Source organism: Saccopteryx bilineata, chromosome 3, assembly GCF_036850765.1.
Source record: "Saccopteryx bilineata isolate mSacBil1 chromosome 3, mSacBil1_pri_phased_curated, whole genome shotgun sequence".
NCBI lineage: Eukaryota > Metazoa > Chordata > Mammalia > Chiroptera > Emballonuridae > Saccopteryx > Saccopteryx bilineata.
Window position 1 is genome coordinate 118,403,882 of NC_089492.1, and position 22,111 is coordinate 118,425,992.

The window sequence follows — 22,111 nt, forward strand, 5'->3', positions numbered from 1 at the left end:
TGACTCTGCATTGATCGAATACGGACATTAACAGATTAGTCTTCTAATATCCGAAATGAGGACGTGTAGGAGGACACTTTTCAAGGGAGGACATAACTTACAAAAGAAGGACTATCCTCCCTAAAAAAGGACAATTGGTCACCTTAGATAGATCCCCTTTGACAGCACAGAAGTGATTTGTCACACAAGTTCTTAATGATGGAGTTAGGTATACAATCTCTGATGTTGTTCTAAGTCTGACTGCCTATTCCATTTCCCCTTCTTTGGAGGGAGGCCTCTTCTTTCTTTCTTTCTTTCTTTCTTTCTTTCTTTCTTTCTTTCTTTCTTTCTTTCTTTCTTTCTTTCTTTCTTTCTTTCTTTCGTGAGAGGAGGGGTGATAGACAGACAGACTCCTGCATGTACCCTGACAAGAATCCACCCATCATCCCCCGTCTGGGGCTGACGATCAAATCAACTGAGCTATACTCAGCGCCCAGGGTCAATGCAATACAGCCACTGGCTGTGAGAGGGGAAGAGAGAGGGAAGGGAGAGAGGGAGGGGAAGAGAAGCAGATGGTCGCTTCTCATGTGTGCCCTGACTGGGAATGGAACCTGGGACGTCTGCAAACCTGGCTGATGCTCTATCCACTGAGTCAACAGACCAGGGCCAGGTCTGTACTTTCTGAAATGTTTGATTGTCAAGATTCTTTCATGAAAGTTTCCTAGTGACCCAAATTCTCTTTTATTTTTGACTTTTGATGATCATTAATTTTACTTTAGTTTATCAATTCAACTCCACTCCTTTTTCTATGGTATTATGGGCATGAAGTTTGTAGAGTTAATGTTAACCGATAATGTGTACACATAGCAGGGGGGTGAAGGAAGAGTGACTCCTAGAGGATACTGACCCTGGAAAACCATGTTCTGGGATGGTTTTAGATAAGAAAAGAAAGAAATAGTGAAGAGAAGACTTTCAAAGTGTAGAGGAACAAGGGCCTGAACCTAATATTTGGCCAAGAGTAGGATAGTCATTTTTAGAAAAATGCAGTCTCTCCTATCTGTAGTTATTTGGAAACGTCAGTTCATAGCTGCCCCAGAGTTTGGTGCAGAATAAGTTGCCTGGCCTGGTAGTGGGACTGTTGATGGGGAGTCTACTCTTTCTTCCTTTTTCCAGTATTCCCTTCCATCTAAAGACCGTTGCTCTTTTTTGTTTTTGTTAGTTGAGGTCCAATTTACAAATAATAAAATGCACAGATCCAAAGTACACAGTGTGATGAGTTTTGACAATGGCATGCGCTTATGTAACTATCATTTTGGTCAACAGATGGAATATTTGTCTCATCTCAGAAAGTTTCTTCATACCTCTTTCCAGTTAATTTCGTCCTTGTCCTCAGAGCAACTAGTGATCTGACTTCATATAACCAGAGACTAGTTTCTACCTGTTCTTGAACACTATGTATATTCTTTTGTGTACGACTTATTTATCTCAACATGTTTTGAGATTCACCAATGTTATTACATGTAACCTGCTTCCCTTTTAAGACTATCATGGATCTGGCTAGGTGGTGGTGCAGTGGATAGAGCATTGGCCTGGGACACTGAGTACCCAGGTTTGAAACCCTGAGGTCGCCGGCTGGAGTAGGGGCTCACCAACTTGAGAACGGGGTCACCGGCTTGAGTGTGGGATCACAGACATGACCTCATGGTCGCTGGTGTGAGCCCAGAGGTCACTGGCTTGAAGCCCAAAGTCTCTGGCTTGAGCCCAAAATCGCCAACTTGAGCAAGGGGTCACTGGCTCAGCTGGAGCCCCCTGGTCAAGACATATATGAGAAAGCAATCAATGAACAACTAAGGTGCTGCAAGCAAGAATTGATGCTTCTCATCTCTCTCCCTTCCTTTCCTGTCTGCCTGTCCCTATCTGTCCCTCTTTCTCTCTCTCTCACGTGAGCACTAAAATAAAGAAAAAAAGAGAGAGAGAGAAAGACTATCATGGAGTCCATGCTCTCTGATTTCTCTAAATGTCATGTTTAAATGAGGAGGTTCTGCCTATCCTGGTGATGGTTTTTCTGTGAGACAACCTGCTAAATGAGTGTCCTGAGGCAGTGGTCCCTAAGGGCCAAGCAAGTGGTTCCTCCCAGGGACAGCTAATTGAAATTTCCATTCTACATGGTGATGATGATGATGGTGTCTGAACTTTTTGGAATAAAAATAGAATAGCAGTTCCTCCTACGAACTGCCAGGACAATTCCCCAAAATTCTATGTCAGGATACCACCTGTACTTCATCCTGGTGAGGACTTGGTCCCACTGCCATGGCCAAGAAACAAACATTCATTAAGCACCAAGGGTATACAGGTATTTGGTCATAAATGATCTCCTTTCCCCTGTCTGGGAACTCTTTAAGATAGGTGTTACCCATATGGACAAACATGGTTTATTCCCAGAGTGGGATTTGAACCTGGTTTGTAGACATCTATACCATGATTTTTCACCAGCAGCAGCCAAGACCTAGGCTTCTGTGTACATCGAAGGCGGCTCATGCATATCTTCAGGTGACTATTAGACCTCACAGTTATAACTATGACTGGATTGCTGCAGAGCTAGAGAGGATGTGGAGCTAAATGTACCTACTTCCTTTCTCAATAAGAGCCAACTAGAGTTAGCAGATAAGTCTTTTCTTTTTCCAGAAATATTCTGTTCTCCTTACTGCAGAGCTTTGACCTTTGGTAAAGGCCAGCAGATCTTTGTTATGCTCCTTGGAAATCACTGTTTTATAACAGTTGTGTTTACAACTGAGATGGTTTCCAGACCAGGAAGCTTTACAAAGGATAATGTTAGCAAAGAGGCATTAGGTCCTCTAATAGGCTTATGTCCTGATAATCATGTTATTGGTATTATCTCATGCTTGATGCTGCAATTATAGGCCTCTCCTCTTGAATGTAATTTACCAGTTTGATAATAATTGGGAATATGATTTTGCATTTCTCCTTAAAGTTCCATTCACCAAACAATATGATGGTCCTAATAGAGATGACTATTCCCTTCAGACTGCTGACCTTATATCCCACCACAACATCATTTACAAGCTGGACTTTACTAACCTGGGAATTCTGAATTCTTCCAGCATCAGGACTCTATGGGGTATGGCATAAATCCCCTCGGAATCGTGATATTGGTTTCTAGTATCATCATCTGATAGTAAGGTTTTATGTTTTTCTGCTGTTGCAAAATCAAAGTGATCTCAGGGAAAAGTGTTTGTTTTAGGAGTTAGTTGATTTGTGTGTGTGTGTGTGTGTGTGTGTGTGTGTGTGTGTGTGTGACAGAGACTGAGAAAGAGACAGAGAGAGGGAAAGATAGGGACAGACAGGAAGGGAGATGAGAAGCATCAATTCTCATTGCAGCACCTTAGTTGTTCATTGATTGCTTTCTCATATGTGCCTTGATGGGGGGCTATAGCAGACCAAGTGACCCCTTGCTCAAGCCAGCAACCTTGGGTTTAAGCTGGTGAGCGGTGCTCAAACCAGATGAGCCCGTGCTCAAGCTGGTGACCTTGGCGTTTTGAACCTGGGTCTTCTGTCTGACGCTCTATCCACTGCGCCACCGCCTGGTCAGGCAGGAGTCAGTTGATTTTATTTTATTTATTTATTTATTTATTTTGTATTTTTCTGAAGCTGGAAACGGGGAGGCAGTCAGACAGACTCCCGCATGCGCCCGACCGGGATCCATCCGGCACACCCACCCGGGGCGATGCTCTGCCCCTCTGGGGCATCGCTCTGTCACGACCAGAGCCACTCTAGAGCCTGGGGCGGAGGCGAAGGAGCCATCCCCAGTGCCCGGGCCATCTTTTGCTCCAATGGAGCCTTGGCTGCGGGAGGGGAAGAGAGAGACAGAGAGGAAGGAGAGGGGGAGGGGTGGAGAAGCAGATGGGCGCTTCTCCTGTGTGCCCTGGCCGGGAATCGAACCTGGGACTTCCGCACGCCAGGCCGACGCTCTACCACTGAGCCAACTGGCCAGGGCCGGAGTCTGTTGATTTTTAACCTGTAACTCAATTGTTCAACATTCACAATATTATATCTAATATCAGGTGTTTAGCCTCCAGAAAGCTACTTTTGGGGTCTTCTTTTTCTTATTTACAAGTTCCAAGGGATTTGGACTGGAATTCAAGGAATTCCAGTGTCAAGGTTCTACCTTACCGTTAGTAATTAATACTTTAACCATTGACAGAGGTGGCTGTTTTTTTTCTGAAGTTATCATAGCACCACCTGGGACTGATTAACAGACTAACAAAACACTGCTATCCTTCTGGAGTGACCTAAGTCTATAACATATATGAGATGTGGGGATTTGTGCTGCTGATACTACCTGTGTGCACTTGGCCCAGTGGCATGCTGGGAGCTTTCACAGGCCTGTGGTGAAGGAAGGAGCAAGGTACAGGGCTGCAGCACCAACCTCATGGGGCTAGCCACTGAGGAAGAAGGTCTACATTCTGAACCATGTCCAAAGGCCTGCAGGACTTGGCTCGAACACAACTGAGGAGATGGAAACCAACTCTGGGTGCTCGTAGTACTTGGGGTGTGGCAGCTCCATTGCGCCTGTACCTGAATGGTGGGTTGGTAGGTGCTCCTGGACAATGAGGCAGAGGCAGTAAAAAACAAAGGAGGCTGGTGTGAGAGCTGGCTCAGGGCTTTGGCTCTGTGGACATGGAGGTGCCTTAGGCTGGCCAGATGCAGGAGGAACATCTAAGGCTGCTTACTCAAAAGCATACACAGCCTGTCTGGGCAAAAAATACCAGGTGTGTGCTGGCACCAAAAAGGGCACAGAAAACTTGCTGAAGATCAACCTCTGTTTCTTCACCAGGAGAACAGGTGACAAAGATAGATGACAACATGAGAGGCCCAGGGCAGAGCACATAGGATTCAATGTGTGGTTCAGCCCGTCCAACCACCCAGGGAGACTGAGAGGGGGCAGGGCTTCTAGGAGTGACCACAGGCTGGGAAGCAGGGGTGCCAAGAGAGAAATTTGTGACCTAAAAACTCTTTGTAGACCTATGGCAGACTGTCAGATTGAGTCTTTGCAGCCAAAAGGAAATGGACGTGTGGGGAAAACAGCTGTTTTAGGCTTGCTCACTGGTTTACCGGCTGCAAGCACTTTTCTGGATCAGTGCGTGAGCACGTGGCAGTGCCACAGGTGGATAGTCCATGTAAGGCTTGGGTGCTGGCCCTCGGGGCAGATTGTGGATTGACTGCCTGCCACTCTGAGGGGCCTGACAAGAGGTTTTCTCCTGCCCGTTTTGTTCGTGTGTTGCAAAAATCTCTTAAACAGGAATCACCCTACATTTCTGGCTCCACAATTTCTTTACCATCTGCCCGAATCCAATGTGGACCTGGCTGGCCTCAACCACTGGCCTTACAGGCTTCTCTGCAAATATTATCCTTAGGATAAGTGAGCAATCTGGGTACCTTCCACTCCATCTCCAGGAAGCCTCCCAGACTTTCCAACTCTGGCTAATTGATCCTCCCCATCTACATTTAAATACACAAGCCCTGGCCAGATAGCTCAGTTGGTTAAGCACCATCCCTAAGTGCAGAAGTTGCCAGTTTGATCCCTGGTCAGGGCACATGCAGGAACAGATTGATGTTTCTGTCTCTCTCTCTCCCTTCCTCTGTCACTAAAATCAATAAATAAAACTTTTAAAAAACACAAGTTAGTTCATCCTAAAAAAATTAAAATATATAAACTAAAATAAACCCACTGCTGCATAATATCCTTCTTTAGTTATTTCTTTCTGAGCCTTCAGTCAAACTTTTCAGGAGTTATTTGTACTTAGTACCTTTCTTCATTCCTTTGTCTCTCACTCACTCCTTAGTGCTCTCCAGTCTGTCTCTCACCCCTTCACTCCACCAGTACATGTCTTGTAAAAGTCCCAATGACACCAACTTCACTCAATGCAGTGGAGGTTATTCAGTCATTTTCCTTGGGTCTCTCAGCCATTTTGAGTGTTGTTGACTACTTTCTCTTTCTTATAACACATTATTTCCTTGAGCTTTATGACCCCACCTTCCCAAGCTCCTAGATTTCTTCCTGCCTCACTGGCTGCTCCTCCAACCCCTTGGCCAGATTGGCCAGATCATTTACCTCTGTTAAGCTTTTACATAAATGTTCCTCAAGGCTCAGTCCTAGGCCCTCTTCTGAATGCTATGTTCTCCCAGAAAACCACCTGGTTTTATAACTACCTCTATACCTGCTACTCCAGCCTCCGCATCTCCACAGAGCACCAGACCCTACAACCAACCACCTACTGAATATCTCCACTTGGACATCTCACAGGTATTTTTTTTTTGTATTTTCTTTTCCTTGCTTTATTTACTTATTCATTTTTTTAAAATAATTTTATTTTTTTAATGGGGCGACATCAATAAATCAGGATACATATATTCAAAGATAACAAGTCCAGGTTATCTTGTCGTTCAATTATGTTGCATACCCATCACCCAAAGTCAGATTGTCCTCTGTCACCTTCTATCTAGTTTTCTTTGTGCCCCTCCCCCTCCCCCTTTCCCTCTCCCTTTCCCCCCTCCCCCGTAACCACCAAACTCTTATCAATGTCTCTTAGTTTCACTTTTATGTCCCACCTACGTATGGAATAATGCAGTTCCTGGTTTTTCTGATTTACTTATTTCGCTTCGTATCATGTTATCAAGATCCCACCATTTTGCTGTAAATGATCCGATGTCATCATTTCTTATGGCTGAGTAGTATTCCATAGTGCATATGTGCCACATCTTCTTTATCCAGTCATCTATTGACGGGCTTTTTGGTTGTTTCCATGTCCTGGCCACTGTGAACAATGCTGCAATGAACATGGGGCTGCATGTGTCTTTACGTATCAATGTTTCTGAGTTTTTGGGGTATATACCCAGTAGAGGGATTGCTGGGTCATAAGGTAGTTCTATTTTCAGTTTTTTGAGGAACCACCATACTTTCTTCCATAATGGTTGTACTACTTTACATTCCCACCAACAGTGTATGAGGGTTCCTTTTTCTCCACAGCCTCTCCAACATTTGCTATTACCCTCACAGGTATTTTAAACCCACTGTGACCAAATGTGAACCTTGGGAAAGTTTTCTCAACCCCCCACCCTGAGGGTTCCCTAACTCAAAAAATTGTACCATTATCCATCTGGTTGAAGAAGAGAAACCTAGCAATTTGCCTTAATTACTTCCTATCTAAGCAATCACCAACTCTTATTGATGTCTACTTCTCTATTTGCTCTACTCAGATAAACAACCTCTTTCACTTATATTATAGCAACAGCCTCCTGTCCCTCCACCCTGCCCTTCTCCCTCCCCAATTCCTTCACATTGCAGGCAGAGTGATTTTACTGAAAATATACTAGGCCCTGCATGATTTAGCCTCTGCATATCTCTCCAACTTCCCTCTCAATTGCATCCCCCTTGGTAGCCTGAAACAGCCAGGGACTTGGTTCTGCTCTCCTCTTTGCCTGAATAGATCCTGCTCACCCTTCAGAGCGCAACTCAAATATCACCTCCTCTTCGATTCACCAGACAAATGCAACCTTAGATTCCCTTTGGCCATAAATGAGAGTGCATTTAATTGTTAAGCCCTTCTCTCTCCAGCTAGACTATGAGCCCCAAGAAGGAAATTATGTCTGCCATGTTCACCACTCCAGTGCCTAGCCCAGTGATGTGTACCTAGTAGGTGGTCAACACATATTTGTTAAATATATAAATAATACATCTTTACCTAATGATGAAGGACTCATGCCCCAACCCAAGAGTAGAGACTACAGCCAAGTGGATGTAGATTTTAGTCACCAAAAGCAGTGTAACTGTCACTGATATACTCTCAGCTGCATTGATTAATAGCACAATGAAGAGAATGCCTTTATTTTTAAAAATTTCAGGGCCTGCAGTAGCTTTTGGCAGCTGCAAAGGACACAAGCTAATTTCCTTGTTGGCTGCCAGCTGACATTGTAGCAGTTCCTTGACTAAAAACTCCTTGGCTGGCAGTTCCTGAAAGTGTGTCTGTGGCTCTCCGGACTGCATTTAAAGGGAAGACATGTATGCATAGGAACAATATACCAATCTCATGGCACAGAAAAACTTTCAAATGTTAGTGTTGTCCAATCACAGCAATTCAAGAACAACAGCCTAAAGATATGATATTTTTATTTAAACAAAGAAACATGGACTCAGGATTAAATGTTTAGACACAAAATAAAAGACATAGGCTTCATTTGTTTATCAATTTATACTTTCCATAGTGTTCTTAAAGATTTTCTAATTTCTATATTTCTTTACAAATGTTTTATTAGCTTTCTAAATTATGAAAGTTAATATAACTGGAAAAATATAAACTTCAAAGTCAGTAAGGGTATAAATTTTATCTCCCCTTCTCCAACACCCCTATCTCTCGTCTAGGGTAACCGTAGTTAACAGTCTGCATCCTTTCAGATGTTTTTCTGTGAATATACAAAAATCTAGCTTGTTTTTGGACATTCTGTCGCATTTTTAGGAGAATCATGTGATCAACATAAAAGCAAAAAGTTTTGAAGGCTGCAAATCAAAACATTCCTAGATCTGACTGAGCGTTCCTGTTTCTAGTGAACTCGAACGGCTCGTGCATCCAGCCTCAACCTGCTCTTTCTCGCTAAGTTTAAGACTAAGTGGGCTGAGCTCATAAGGTGCCTGAAATTCCTACAGTAACAATCCCTTCCCTTTGGGCTAATTCCGCTTTAGAAAGGCTTCTGAAAAATGCAAGCAGTTGAAGGTTGAGTGTCCTTAATTCCTCAGTCTGATTATTTAAAAGGAGTAGGCTGTTTTCTTCCCGGAGAGATAGGAACTACAGGAAGGGCGCTTAGGGCTAGAGCGCACCGCTCAGAGCGCACTTGTGACAAGCTGACTGCGTGGGGCCTTTGAAGCCTGGGCAACCTTTCTCCTTTCTGTAGCTCAGGGCTTACCAGGGCCCCCCAATGTGTCAACAGCGGCTTGGACTCATTTTAGAATGCAATGCTCCGACAAGCCCGCGGGGGCGCAGGGCTTAGAAGGGTGCGTCTGTGGCCCCTTGTTTTGGCTAGTGGGTGTCGTTGGCGCCAAGCCCCCTTCCAACCCCGGGGACTCCGTGAAGAGAGAGAGAGAGAGAGAGAGAGAGAGAGAGAGTCAGAGTTTAGTCATTTAGGTTGTACCTAGGGATACGCCCTGCCCCTAGAGAGGGTTGGAGGCCCAGCGTCTGGGAACCTTACGTTTCCGGCTTCCACCCGGGGAACCTCAAGGAAACCTTCTGCCGGACATTGCAAGGAGAACTAAAACTTCCTCTCATTTTCTAGATGGCTTCATAAATCTGAAGATAGGGTGACAGTGGCAAATAGGGCACACCCTAGTCCTTGGGCTATAGGGCTTCCTTTGGGCACCTAAGAAGTAGCGACAGGTACTGAGTGGGCAGAGTATACATAGGTCAGGTCCCGTTTGGCTCTGGTTCCTCCTTCCCCCACCAAACCTCGAGTTTTGCGGGGCACACACGCCTAAGCACCAGAGGTATGGTGGGGGTCCTGTATAGGCCCAGTCACAGTCTCCAGCCAGAGAAGGTCACTGGAACCCTCACGAGACCATGTGCTTAGTTCCCCAACATCAGACATACTACAAGAGGGGCGACCTGCAGCTGAAAGGTTTTAGGTTAAACTGGCAATAGAATAGAGTTCTTTTGAACTTGGAGCTGCCCCATTTTTCGAAGGGTCTACTTCCTGGGGTCGCCTTCCTTCAGCTTATCCATTCGCTTTCCATTTGTGGTCTTGGGGGACCCGAAGGGTCTTGAGAAGCCAGGAGGAACCGGAGCCTGAGTACGTCTTGGGCGTGGACTAGCTGACAGACTGGGAGCTGGGCCTTCCCCAAACTTGGGGCGCGGGGCGGCGGGCGGGGCTGGGAGGTGACGTGGGGGGCGGTGCCGGGCCTGATTGGTTTGTCGGGCGGGGGCGAGGGCGAGGGCGAGGGCGAGGGCGGGGCTGCGCCCGAGCGCCGGGGGTGGCGACCGCGCGGGGAGCTGCAACCCGGAGTGAGGCGCCCCGGCTGTGGCGGCAACAAGTGCCGGAACCGAGCGAAGCCGAGCCGAGCCGGAGCTGTCCCCGCCACCGACGCCACCGGGCTGCCAGTCGCGGGCGCAACGCATGGAGCAGCGGCGGCGTTCGCCGGGCTGAGCCGCGCCGAGCGGCCGGGACGTGGATGTGGCCACGGTATCCCGCCCCCGCCCCGCTGAGCAGGAGCTGCTCCCGGACAAGGTAGGGCCGGACGGGTGTGCACCCCCGCTGCCTTCCTCCACACTTTCCTCCCACACGGCTTCCCCGAGCCAGCTCTGCCCCGCGCTCTAACAGCTCCCTTCCCCCCTCCCATCACTGGCCTCCCTCTTCACCACCCTAAACCCCGTTCCTCGCCGGCTCCGGCTTCATACCGGCCTCCCAGCGGAGGAAACTGTCTCCAGGTGGCTCCTGCCGCATTTAACGTCCCGCCTATTCCCCCACCGCAACCCCGTACCTCCATCCCCATTCCGCGCCACCTTCCTCACCTTAGAGGAAGAGGATAACGAAACCCCGCGGTAATGTGTCTTTGGAGCCTCTTGCCCCATTCCACCCCCACCTCCGGCCCGGGGATCAGGGACATCCCCTCCGCCTCGCTGCACCCCAACTTCCGGGGGAGCCGGCGCCGGGGTGCTGCCCGCAATGCGAAGGGGCGTGTGGGGCCGGCGTCCTCTTCCAGTTGCACCGGCATTTTGGGGAGGGGGCCGTGCGTGAATTCGCGTTCGCACCCCCGCACGCCCCACTTGCGCTGCGTTGGTCTCCTATGTCGCACGGGGAGATCAGGTGTTTTGTGAGCCAAAGAGTCGCCAGGGCCTCTCCCCACCCCCAGCTGCCTGCTACGGCCACCGCCACCTTTGGGTCCCCAAAGGCTGGTTTCTGCGAAACTTAGGGAGAACCTTTCGCTTTGACCTCTAAAAAAATATTCCACAGTGCCCGCGTTGAATGATTAACTAGGCTGAGACCTGGGGAGGGGGAAGGGTGGGTGCTGCGGGGAGCGCGTCCAACCGGCCTCTGCAAAACACCTCGCGGGTAGGGTAGGCGCTCGGGCGCTGGGTGGGCATTCCGCGGGGGCTTCGGGCGCAAGTCCTGGCGGCTGCCTGGGGTCGGTAGGCGGTCCATTCTGGAGGCGATAAAACCAAGTTACCGGCCCAAGATATTTTACACTCGGCTGGGGAGCCCCACTACCCACGGACTCCCCACAAGTGTCATAGCGCGAAAGCTCATCTGTGAAAAAAAAAACACGTACATTTTAAACCCAGGTTGTCGAGGAGGCTCTCTCGTTCCTGAAACGTGGAAGTAGTATGTTTGTTTTTGCCCTCCTATTCCCCCCGTCCTGGCCTCCTGAACCTCAGCATTTTCGTAGAACGATAGTTTTAAGAACAATTATACCAATATTCTTCTGCCCCTCCCTTGTTGGAAGCTTGCTGTAGGTTTCAGATTGCAAAGCCGGTTGGTGAATATGGGCTTCTACTTGTTGTAACAAAAATTTCCAGTGTAATTGTGCCTCGGGAGGTGATGGGATGGTTAACGATGTGGCCAACTGGGACTGGAAAGGCAGAGACCCGAGGTGATCCGAGTTCAAGGGCTCTCCAGCCCTAGTCTGTGATCGCACCCCTGCAGATCTTGACAGCTGACCCAAGGACTGGGCGGTCACTTCCCACTGTCCTAGTTCCCACTTCTGTTTCTTTTCAGTAGAGGTTATCCCGGTGGAATTTGGAAGAATGTTACACAGAAGCACTGTACTCTTAAATCAGATTAGATTTTAAGACCAGGTTTAGTAAACCATTTGCCGCTGCCCAGCCTTTACATGTCTATCTTAGATCTTCTCTTTGAAATTACTTTTTCAGTTTGGTATACTGTTTTTTTTTCTTCTTGAGAATCTCCCTACAGCAGGGGCTCACTGCTCTTTAGTTTTTTGCGCATATGGCAGGTGTATGGTGAAAGATCTAATTCTCCATAGAAGTTCCAATTTCCCACCCTAACTGTTCACTAGTTGTGATTCTGCCACGTACTGTTTGTTTATTGACCTTGGGCAAGTTTAGCATCCCAGCCTCATTTTTTGTATCTAGTTTTGGGGATGGTAATGTCTGCTCTACCACCAGATTGTTTTTGAGGACAAAGAGGATAATGTTTGCTAAACGCCTAGCTTTGCATCATGGCAATTAAGAAGTGCTTAATGAGGGGTAGACATTGTGTAGTCAGTATAGAAGTTCCTCCATGCATCAACTTCCCCTTAAACAAAAAACGGTAACTGGTGTGAAAACGGTTTATAGTTGTCTGACCGAAACCAGCCAAATTTGTCAGAAACAGAAAGTTTTTTAAGTCCAAGGAATAAGGTAGTCTTTTGAGGAAAGTAAACATAATATGTTTGTAAAATTATGAATTGTTTATTTTCTGGGGTTTTTTATGGAGAGGTGAGTGTATAGATGGCTTGAAGTTTTTGAAGGTTTATTTAAAAAAAACCCACACAATTTAGCATGACCAGGCGGTGGCACAGTGGATAGAGCATCGGACTGGGATGCCGAGGACCCAGGTTCGAGACCCTGAGCTCGCCAGCTTGAGCGCAGGCTCATCTCGTTTGAGCCAAGCTCACCAGCTTGGACCTAAGGCCCCTGGCTTGAGCAAGGGGTTACTTGGTCTGCTGAAGGCCCACAGTCAAGGCACATATGAGAAAGCAATCAGTGAACAACTAAGGTGTTACAGCGAAAAACTGATGATGGATGCTTCTCATCTCTCTGTTCCTGTCTATCCCTATCTGTCCCTCTCTCTGACTTTCTCTCTGTCTCTGTAAAAAAAAAAAAAAAAAAGGTTCCTCCATGCATCAACTTCCCCTTAAACAAAAACTGGTAACTGGTTTGAAAACGGTTTATAGTTGTCTGACCAAAACCAGGCAAATTTGTCAGAAACAGAAAGTTTTTTTTTTTTTTTAATTTATTTATTCATTTTAGAGAAGAGAGACAGAGAGAGAGAGAGAGAAGGGGGGAGGAGCAGGAAGCATCAACTCCCATATGTGCCTTGACCAGGCAAGCCCAGGGTTTTGAACCGGCGACCTCAGCGTTCCAGGTCGACGCTTTATCCACTGCGCCACCACAGGTCAGGCAGAAACAGAAAGTTTTTTAAGTCTAAGGATTAAGGCAGTTTTTTGAGGAAAGGAAACATAATATATTTGTAAAATTATGAATTTTTTTTCTGTTTATTTTTTATTTTTTATGGAGAGATGAGTATATAGATGGCTTGTAGTTTTGAAGGTTTGTTTTTTTAAAAAAACCCACAATTTAGATTTCTTTTATTCTAAGATACTAAAGTTGATAATAGGAAAGTGGAACTGATTAATCATGCTTGATTTTTCCCTGTACATTTTGTTTAAATGGGTGGCTTTTTAAATAAAAGAGTTGCATTAGGAAATGAGTGAGAAGCCAGAAATTATTAATCATCTTGCTTTACATGATGCAATGTTGGTATAAAGCTAAAGATGTTCTTGTTAGGAACGTGTGGGATTTTTTCACGTGATTCAGGGATAAGAGAAAAGGTGGTGAATCTTTTGTTTCTTAAAGAAACTTTGAAATTTTAATCTTTTAGTAATGTTGATTGAAAAATAACAACAGGCCTGACCTGTGGTGGTGCAGTGGATAAAGTGACCTGGAATGCTGAGGTCGCTGGTTCAAAACTCTGGGCTTGCCCGGTCGAGGCACATAAGGGAGTTGAAGCTTCCTGCTCCTCCCTTTCTCTCTCTCTCTCTCTCTCTCCCTCCCTCTCTCTCCCTCTCTCTCCCTCTCTCCTCTCTAAAATGAATAAATAAAATCTTAAAAAAAAAAAAAAAAAGGCCTGACCTGTGGTGGCGCAGTGGATCAAGTGTCACCCTGGAAATGCTGAGGTCGCCGCCGGTTCGAAACCCTGGGCTTGCCTGGTCAAGGCACATATGGGAGTTGATGCTTCCAGCTCCTCCCCCCTTCTCTCTCTCTGTCTCTCTCTCCTCTCTCTCCCTCTCTGTCTTTCTCTCTCCCCTGTAAAAATGAATAAATAAAATAAAATTTAAAAAAATTAAAAATAAATAAATAAGAAAAACAACAACAACAACATAATTTAGGGATTCTGACCCACCCAGGGCTGTGAGTACCTGAAGCACATTCTGTTTTTAATATACTGGGTCAGTGCTTTTAATTCTTTCTAATTTGCTTAATAGCTATAATATAAATATTTGATTTATTTGTTTCTTTTTTTTTTACCTTTTTTGGGGGAAAGTTTATTAAAGACTAAAAATTAATAAATGCAAGCGGCTACTTCTGTGAACATTTAGATTCTTGCATCTGGGATAATTTTTGGTTATGAAACCTATTGCAACACACCAATCATGGTATATAAATGATCAATACTGAAAAATTGCCCTGGCCGGTTGGCTCAGTGGTAGAGCGTCGGCCTGGCGTGCAGAAGTCCCGGGTTCGATTTGCGGCCAGGGCACACAGGAGAAGCACCCATCTGCTTCTCCACCCCTCCCCCTCTCCTTCCTCTCTGTCTCTCTCTTCCCCTCCCGCAGCCGAGACTCCATTGGAGCAAACATGGCCCTGGCTCTGGGGATGGCTCCTTGGCCTCTGCCCCAGGCGCTAGAGTCGCTCTGGCAGAGCGACGCCCCGGAGGGGCAGAGCATTGCCCCCTGGTGGGCGTGCCGGGTGGATCCTGGTCGGGCGCATGTAGGAGTCTGTCTCTCCCTGTTTCCAGCTTCAGAAAAATACAAAAAAAACCAAAAAACAAAAAACTGAAAAATTTTCGTGAAAAGCATTTTGATCTTGTATGTGCAGATACTCAGGGGAAACTAAAATCTTTTCAGTCAGTTACTTGGCATTTGTAGGGTGTGTACAGAACATTAAAATGGGAATTAAACTGGGCTCAGGCAATTTGAAAGTTGAGATTCCTGGCTTGCATAATTGAAAGCACCCAGTAAAGACTACAGCACTTATATACTCATCAGGTATGGATCCAGTTGCCTTTCCCCCTTACCTGTTAATAGGTGCTTGCCAAATATGTCTCCACATTATAGGATGAATACATTCTTCTCTCTGGAGAGACAATTACAGTTGAATAAGAGGTGTGTGTATGTATGGGATAAAGCTGTGAGAGAATTGATGTAATGATTTCATCATCAAAGGCTGGTGAGGCTTTGCTCCACTGAACAAAGCTTCTGTGGGAAGAACTTGTTACTTGATGAAGAATTTATTAGGGAATATGTGACACAATTACTTTACTGCTAGAAAAAGTTATTTATATGAGTTACCTACTTATTACAATGCTGAGCTGAGATTTTGCACTCTGTGTTGACCCTACTGGGAGTTTTATGCTCTTTGCCTATCAGCTTTGTTGTCATCTTTCCTTGCCTTAATTTTTGTAACAAAACTCACCTCTTTTGAGAGTTAGCATTGTTGATAAAGTTATAACATATGTCTTGAAACATTTGGTGTAATTTTAGCTGCTTTAGGTGTTTTCATAGATAGCTCTAAGAATTTTGTTACAAATTATTTTCTGTGCATCTATGAACATTCTCTTAGAGTAGGGTTTAAAAGTTTTAATCTGATGTGTCTACAAAGGGGAAATTCCCAGTAGTCAGGGAATTGATAACTTTCTACTTTTCATTCTGTAGTATTTAAAAATAGGTTTATTATTCTGATTTCTTCACTCTAGTGTGGTTAGGATATATGTCACTTACCAGAATGTTTTTGAAAACTGATTATCCAAGAGAATCAATTCTAGATTGTGGCCACGTTCTATCCAAGTGGCTCTGTGATGATTAAGTGGTGAACTTGAAGTCAATCATATGAGGATTTTTTTATAACTTCAAGTATAGCATACAGCAGGGGTCCCCAAACTTTTTACACAGGGGGCCAGTTCACTGTCCCTCAGACCGTTGGAGGGCCGGACTATAAAAAAAGCTATGAACAAATTCCTATGCACACTGCACATATCTTATTTTAAAGTAAAAAAACAAAACGGGAACAAATACAATATTTAAAATAAAGAACAAGTAAATTTAAATCAACAAACTGACTAATATTTCAATGGTAACTATGCTCCTCTCACTGACCACCAATGAAAGAGGTGCCCTTCCAGAAGTGCGGCGGGGGCGGATAAATGGCCTCAGGGGGCCGCATGTGGCCCGCGGGCTGTAGTTTGAGGACCCCTGGTGCCCTAATATTAAGTGTGCAACTCACGAATGTGTCCACCACCCATCAAGAAGTAAATGTTTTCAGTTGCTCAAAAGGTGCCTATACCCCTTTCTAGTCAGTATCACCCAAAGAGGGAACTGATATTCTGACTTATATCATCTTAGATGTGACTTGTATCAATCATAGATTGGTTTTGCCTGTTCTTGAACTTCATATAAGTGGAGTTACAGAATCATACAGTGTGTGTGTAGTCTTTGTGAACTAAATTGGTATTTGAGTTCCATTTTACAATTTATGGCGTGACTGTGACTAAGTTACTTAAACTTTCCGAGCCTCAGTTTCTCATCTGTGAAATGGGGGAGTTAAAGCCCCATGTAGATTTGCTAAGAAAATTATTATGATGGAACATCTAAAATACCTAGCACTGTACCTAACAATCCAGTCTCCTCATTCCCCTTTTGTTTCTTTAAAATGGTTATAACGAAAGGAACTATATGCGTTTTGAGGTGCTGTTTCATTATAAAGTTATATAGATCTCTTACTCAAATTTACAGGCCAAATCTTGATTCAACACTTTACTACTGTAGCATTTAGCTTAAATAAGACATTATTTGTTGATCCGCTATTATTTTTAATTGACATTTACTCCCTCATGAGATGATAGTCATTGAAATATCTCATTCAGAGCTGATTGGTTGGTCACCTGTGTGATACGATCTAGTGTGCAGAAGGGTGCAGTGCTGACAGCTAGATTACACTTTATTATAAGGCCATGGAAGAGTTTAGTTTTGATAAGAGGCATCAGTAAATGCCCAGGATGCCTAGAACAACATTTACTGCTCTATGTTTTGTGAAGTAATTATTTCAGAAGTGAAAGCACAGGGCCATTTGTTAATTGCATGTTTCAGACAAGCCATTTTAAATGTTTTAAACTTTTATAATCTTACTCTGGGAGTTGTATATATTCAATATACATTCATGTCCCAGATGTTTTGGTGTTTTGTTTTTTTTTTGTATTTTTCTGAAGTTGAAAATGGGGAGGCAGTCAGACAGACTCCCGCATGCGCCCGACCAGGATCCACCCGGCATACCCACCAGGGGGCGATGCTCTGCCCATCTGGGGCGTTGCTCTGCTGCAACCAGAGCCATTCTAGCGCCTGAGGCAGAGGCCATGGAGCCATCCTCAGCGCCTGGGCCAACTTTGCTCCAATGGAGCCTTGGCTGCGGGAGGGGAAGAGAGAGACAGAGAGGAAGGAGGGGGTGGGTGGAGAAGCAGATGGGTGCTTCTCCTGTGTGCCCTGGCCAGGAATTGAACCCGGGACTCCTGCACACCAGGCCAACACGCTACCACTGAGCCAACCGGCCAGGGCCTGTTTTGGTGGTTTTATTGGATACATTTTTGGAAACCATTTTTAAAACTTTTGAATTTATTGAGTAACACTGGTTAGTAAAATTATATAGATTTCAGGTCTACGATTCTAAAATACATCATTTATATATTATATTTTGTGTTCACAACCCCAAGCCAAGTAAGTTTCTTTCCATCACCATTTTCTCTCCTTTACCCTCTTCTCCCTTCTCCCAACCCCTTTCTCTCTGGTAATCACCATACTGTTATCGGTGTCTATGAGCATTTCCCCCCCATCCTGTCACCTTTTCACCCAGTCCCCCAAATCCCCCTGCCCTCTAACAGCTGTCAGTCTGTTTTCTGTATCTATAAGTCTGCTTCTATTTTTGTTAGTTTAATTTGTTCGTTAGATTCCACATATAAGTGAAATCATATGGTATTTGTCTATCTATGCCTATTTCATTTAGCAGAATACTCTCCAGGTCCATCCATGCCGTCACAAAGGGTAAGAGTTCTTTATTTTTTTAGGGCTGCATAGTACTCCATTTTGTAAATGCACCACAGCTTTTTTATTCACTCATCTACTGATGGGCACTTGGGCTGTTTTCAGTTATTGGCTATTGTAAATAATACTGCAGTGAACATAGGAGTGCACATATTTATTTCAAATCAGTGTTTCAGGTTTCTTCAGATATATTCCCAGAAGTGGAATTGCTGGGTCATAAGGCAGTTCCATTCTTAATTTTGTGAGGAAATTCCATACTATTTCCACAGTGGCTGCACCTATCTGCATTCCCAGCAACAATGCATAAAGGTTTTTTTTACTCTACATCCTTGCCAACACTTGTTTGTTGATTTATTGATGATAGCCATTCTGACAGGTGTGAGGTGATATCTCATTGTGGTTTTGATTTGCATTTCTCTGATGATTAATGATGTTGCACATCTTTTCATATGTCTATTGGCCATCAGTATTGTCCTCTTCAGAGAAGTACCTATTCAGGTCCTTTGACCATTTTTTAATTGGATTGCTTATTTTTTTGGTGTTGAATTGTATGTTTTTGGATATTAACCCCCAATCAGATGTATCATTGACAAAAATATCCTCCCATTCAGTGGATTGTCTTTTCATTCTGTCATTGGTTCCTGTTGCTATACAAAAACTTTTTAGTTTGATGTAGTACCATTCATTTATTTTTTCTTTTGTTTCCCTTGTTCTGGAAGACAGAGAAAAAATTACTATGAGAAATGTCCGAGATTTTACTGTCTATTTTCTTCTAGTTTTATGGTTTCTGGTCTAACATTTAAGTCTTTAACCCATTTTGAATTTATTTTTGTGTATGGTGTAAGAAGGTGGTCTAATTTTATTTATTTATTTATTTATTTTTGAATGTACCTGCCCAGTTTTCCCAGTACCATTTATTGAATGGATTATCTTTACCCCATTGTATGTTCTTGCCCCCTGTGTCAAATATAAATTTGAGCATAATGGTGTGGGTTTATTACTAGGCCCTCTATTCTGTTCCATTAATTGATATGTCTGTTTTTATGCCAGTATCATGCTATTTTGATTACTGTGGCCTTGCAGTATAGTTTAATATCAGGCAGTGTGATATTTCTCCAACTTTTTTCTTCTTTCCCATGATTGTTCTGGCTAGTCAGGGTTTTGTTGTGGTTCTGTGATTGTTCTGGCTAGTCAGGGTTTTTTTGTGGTTCTGTATAAATTTTTGAAACAATAATTCTAGTTCTGTGAAATATGGCATTGGTATCTTGATAGGAATTGTGTTGACTCTATAGATTGCTTTGGGTGGTATGGACATTTTAATGATGTGTCAATTCTTTCTATTCATAAACACAATGTAAACTTCCATTTATTTGTATCCCCCCCCTTTTTTTTTGCAACAGAGAGAGGGACAGATAGGGACAGACAGGAAGGGAGAGAGATGAGAAGCATCAAGTCTTCATTGCAACACCTTAAAGTTCATTGATTGCTTTTTCATGTGTGCCATGATGGAGGGGGGAGCTACAGCAGAGCAAAGAGCAAGTGACCCCTTGCTTAGGCCAGAGACTTTGAGCCCAAGCCAGTGACCTTGGGCTTCAAGCCAGTGACCATGGGGTCATGTCTATGATCCCATGCACAAGCCTGTGACCCGGCACTCAAGCTGGTGAACCCATGCTCAAACAGATGACCGGGGGGTTTTGAACCTGGGTCCTCAGCATCCCAGTCCGATGCTCTATTCACTGCGCCAGTGCCTGGTCAGGTTATTTGTATCTTTTAAAATAATTTTTCTTCAGTGTTTTCTGAGTTCAGGTCCTTTATGTCCTTGGTTAAATTTATTTCTAGGTATTTTAAATTTTTGATTTAAAAATTTAAATGAGAAATATTTTTTTTAAGTTTCCCTTTCTGATAGTTCATTACTGATGTATAAAAATGCAACTGATTTCTAAATATTTATTTTGTATCTTGTTACTTTACTGAATTCATTTATCAGTTCTAGTAGTATTTTGGTGGCATCTTTAGGATTCTCTCTATATACACTATCATGGCATCTACAAATAATGGCAGTTTTACTTCTTCCTTCCCAATTTGAATGTCTTTTATTTCTTGTCTGATTCTTAGCTAGAATTTCCAGTACTATGTTGAATGAGAGTGGTGAAAGCAGGCACCCTGTCTTGTTCCTGATCTTAAGGGAAATGCTTGTAGTTTTTGCCCATTGAATATGATGTTGGCTGTGGGTTTGTCATATGTGGCCTTAATTACATTAAAGTATGTTCCCTTCATTCTCACTTTGCTGAGGATTTTTATCCTAAATGAGTGCTGGATTTTGTCAAATTTTTTTTCTGCATCTGTTGATAAGATCCTGTGATGTTTTTTATCCTTTATGTCATGTGTCACATTTATTGATTTGCAGATATTGTACCAACAATCTTGCATCCCAGATAAAGCCCACTTGACTATCGTGTATGATCTTTTTAATTATTGCTGTATCCAGTTTGCTAATATTTTGTTGAGGCTTTTAGCATCTATGTTCATCAGGAATGTTGACTATAATTTTCTTTCTATGGAGTGCCCTTATCTGGTTTTGAAATTAGGATAATAATGCCTGACCAGGCGGTGGCGCAGTGGATAGAGCATCGGACTGGGATGCGGAAGTACCCAGGTTCGAGACTCCGAGGTCCCGCGCGGGCTCATCTGGCTTGAGCAAAGAGCTCGCCAGCTTGGACCCAAGGTCGCTGGCTCCAGCAAGGGGTTACTCGGTCTGCTGAAGGCCCACGGTCAAGGCACATGTGAGAAAGCAATCAATGAACAACTAAGAAGTCGCAACGCACAACGAGAAACTGATGATTGATGCTTCTCATCTCTCTCTGTTCCTGTCTGTCTGTCCCTGTCTATCTCTGCCTCTGTAAAAAAAAAAAAAAAAAAAAAAGAAATTAGGATAATGCTGGCCTTATAAAATGAACTTGGGAGTCTTCTCTCTTGAATTTTTTAGTTTGAGAAGGATAGGTGTTAGTTCTTTCAGTGTTTGGTAAAACTCACCTGTGAAGCCGTTGGTTTAGGACTTTTGTTTATTGGGAGTTTTTTTATTACTACTTCAGTTTCATTAGTTATAATCTATTTTTCAGATTTTCTAATTCTTCCTGATTCAGTTTTGGAAGATTGTATGTTTCTAGGAATTTATGCATTTTGTCCAGATTGTCCCATTTGTTGGCATGTAGTTGTTCATAATATTTTTTACAATCTATGTATTTCTTTCGTGTCAATTGTTACTTCTCTTTCATTTCTGAGTAATTTATTTGGGTGCTTTTTTCCCCCCTATATGAATCTGGTTAAAGATTTGTCAATCTTGTTTATCTTTTCTAAGAACACAGCTCTTGGTTTCATTGATGTTTTGTATTTTTAGAGTCAGTTTCTGCTCTGATCTTTATTATTTATTTTAGGCTTTGTTCTTCTTTTTCTAATTCTTTGAAGTGTGAATTAGATGTTTGAGGGGTTTTTTTGTTTCTCGATGTAGGCCTGTAATGCTCTGAATTTCCCTTTTAGGACTGCTTTTGCTGTGTCCCATAGATTTTGGGTTGTGTTCTCATTTTCATTTGTTTCAAGATATATTATTTATTTTTCTTGAAATTATTGTTAACCCATTCATTCTTTAATAGCATGTTGTTTAGCTTCCATGTCTTTGTGTGTTTTTCTGTTGTTGTTTTTTTCCCTATGATTGACTTTTAGTTTCATACTATAGTACAGCGATAGTCAACCTGGTTCCTACCACTAGTGGGCGTTCCAGCTTTCATGGTGGGCGGTAGCAGAGCAACCAAAGTATAAATAAAAAGATTTAACTACAGTAAGTTGTTTTATAAAAGATTTATTCTTCCAAACTTAACAAAAATCCGACATAAAGTACTTGGTAAGTAATTATTATTATATGTTTTAACTTGCTGTAACTCTGCTTTATAAATTTTATAAAGTAAAGTTACTTCCCTACTTTGTAAATCATCATTACTGTGGAACCGGTGGGTGGTTAGAAAATTTTACTACTATCAGAGA

General features: G+C 43.5%; 1 protein-coding gene across 2 annotated transcripts in view; it reads left to right on the forward strand.

Annotated features, from left to right (window-relative positions):
* Nucleotides 1-10,002: 10,002 nt before the first annotated feature.
* B3GNT2 (UDP-GlcNAc:betaGal beta-1,3-N-acetylglucosaminyltransferase 2) overlaps nt 10,003-22,111 on the forward strand; it is a 39,659-nt gene continuing 27,550 nt past the window's right edge. For both annotated transcript variants that reach the window (XM_066267213.1, XM_066267215.1), the window contains exon 1: nt 10,003-10,269. The gene's annotated coding sequence lies outside the window, so the exon portion shown is untranslated. The remainder of the gene's footprint in view (nt 10,270-22,111) is intronic.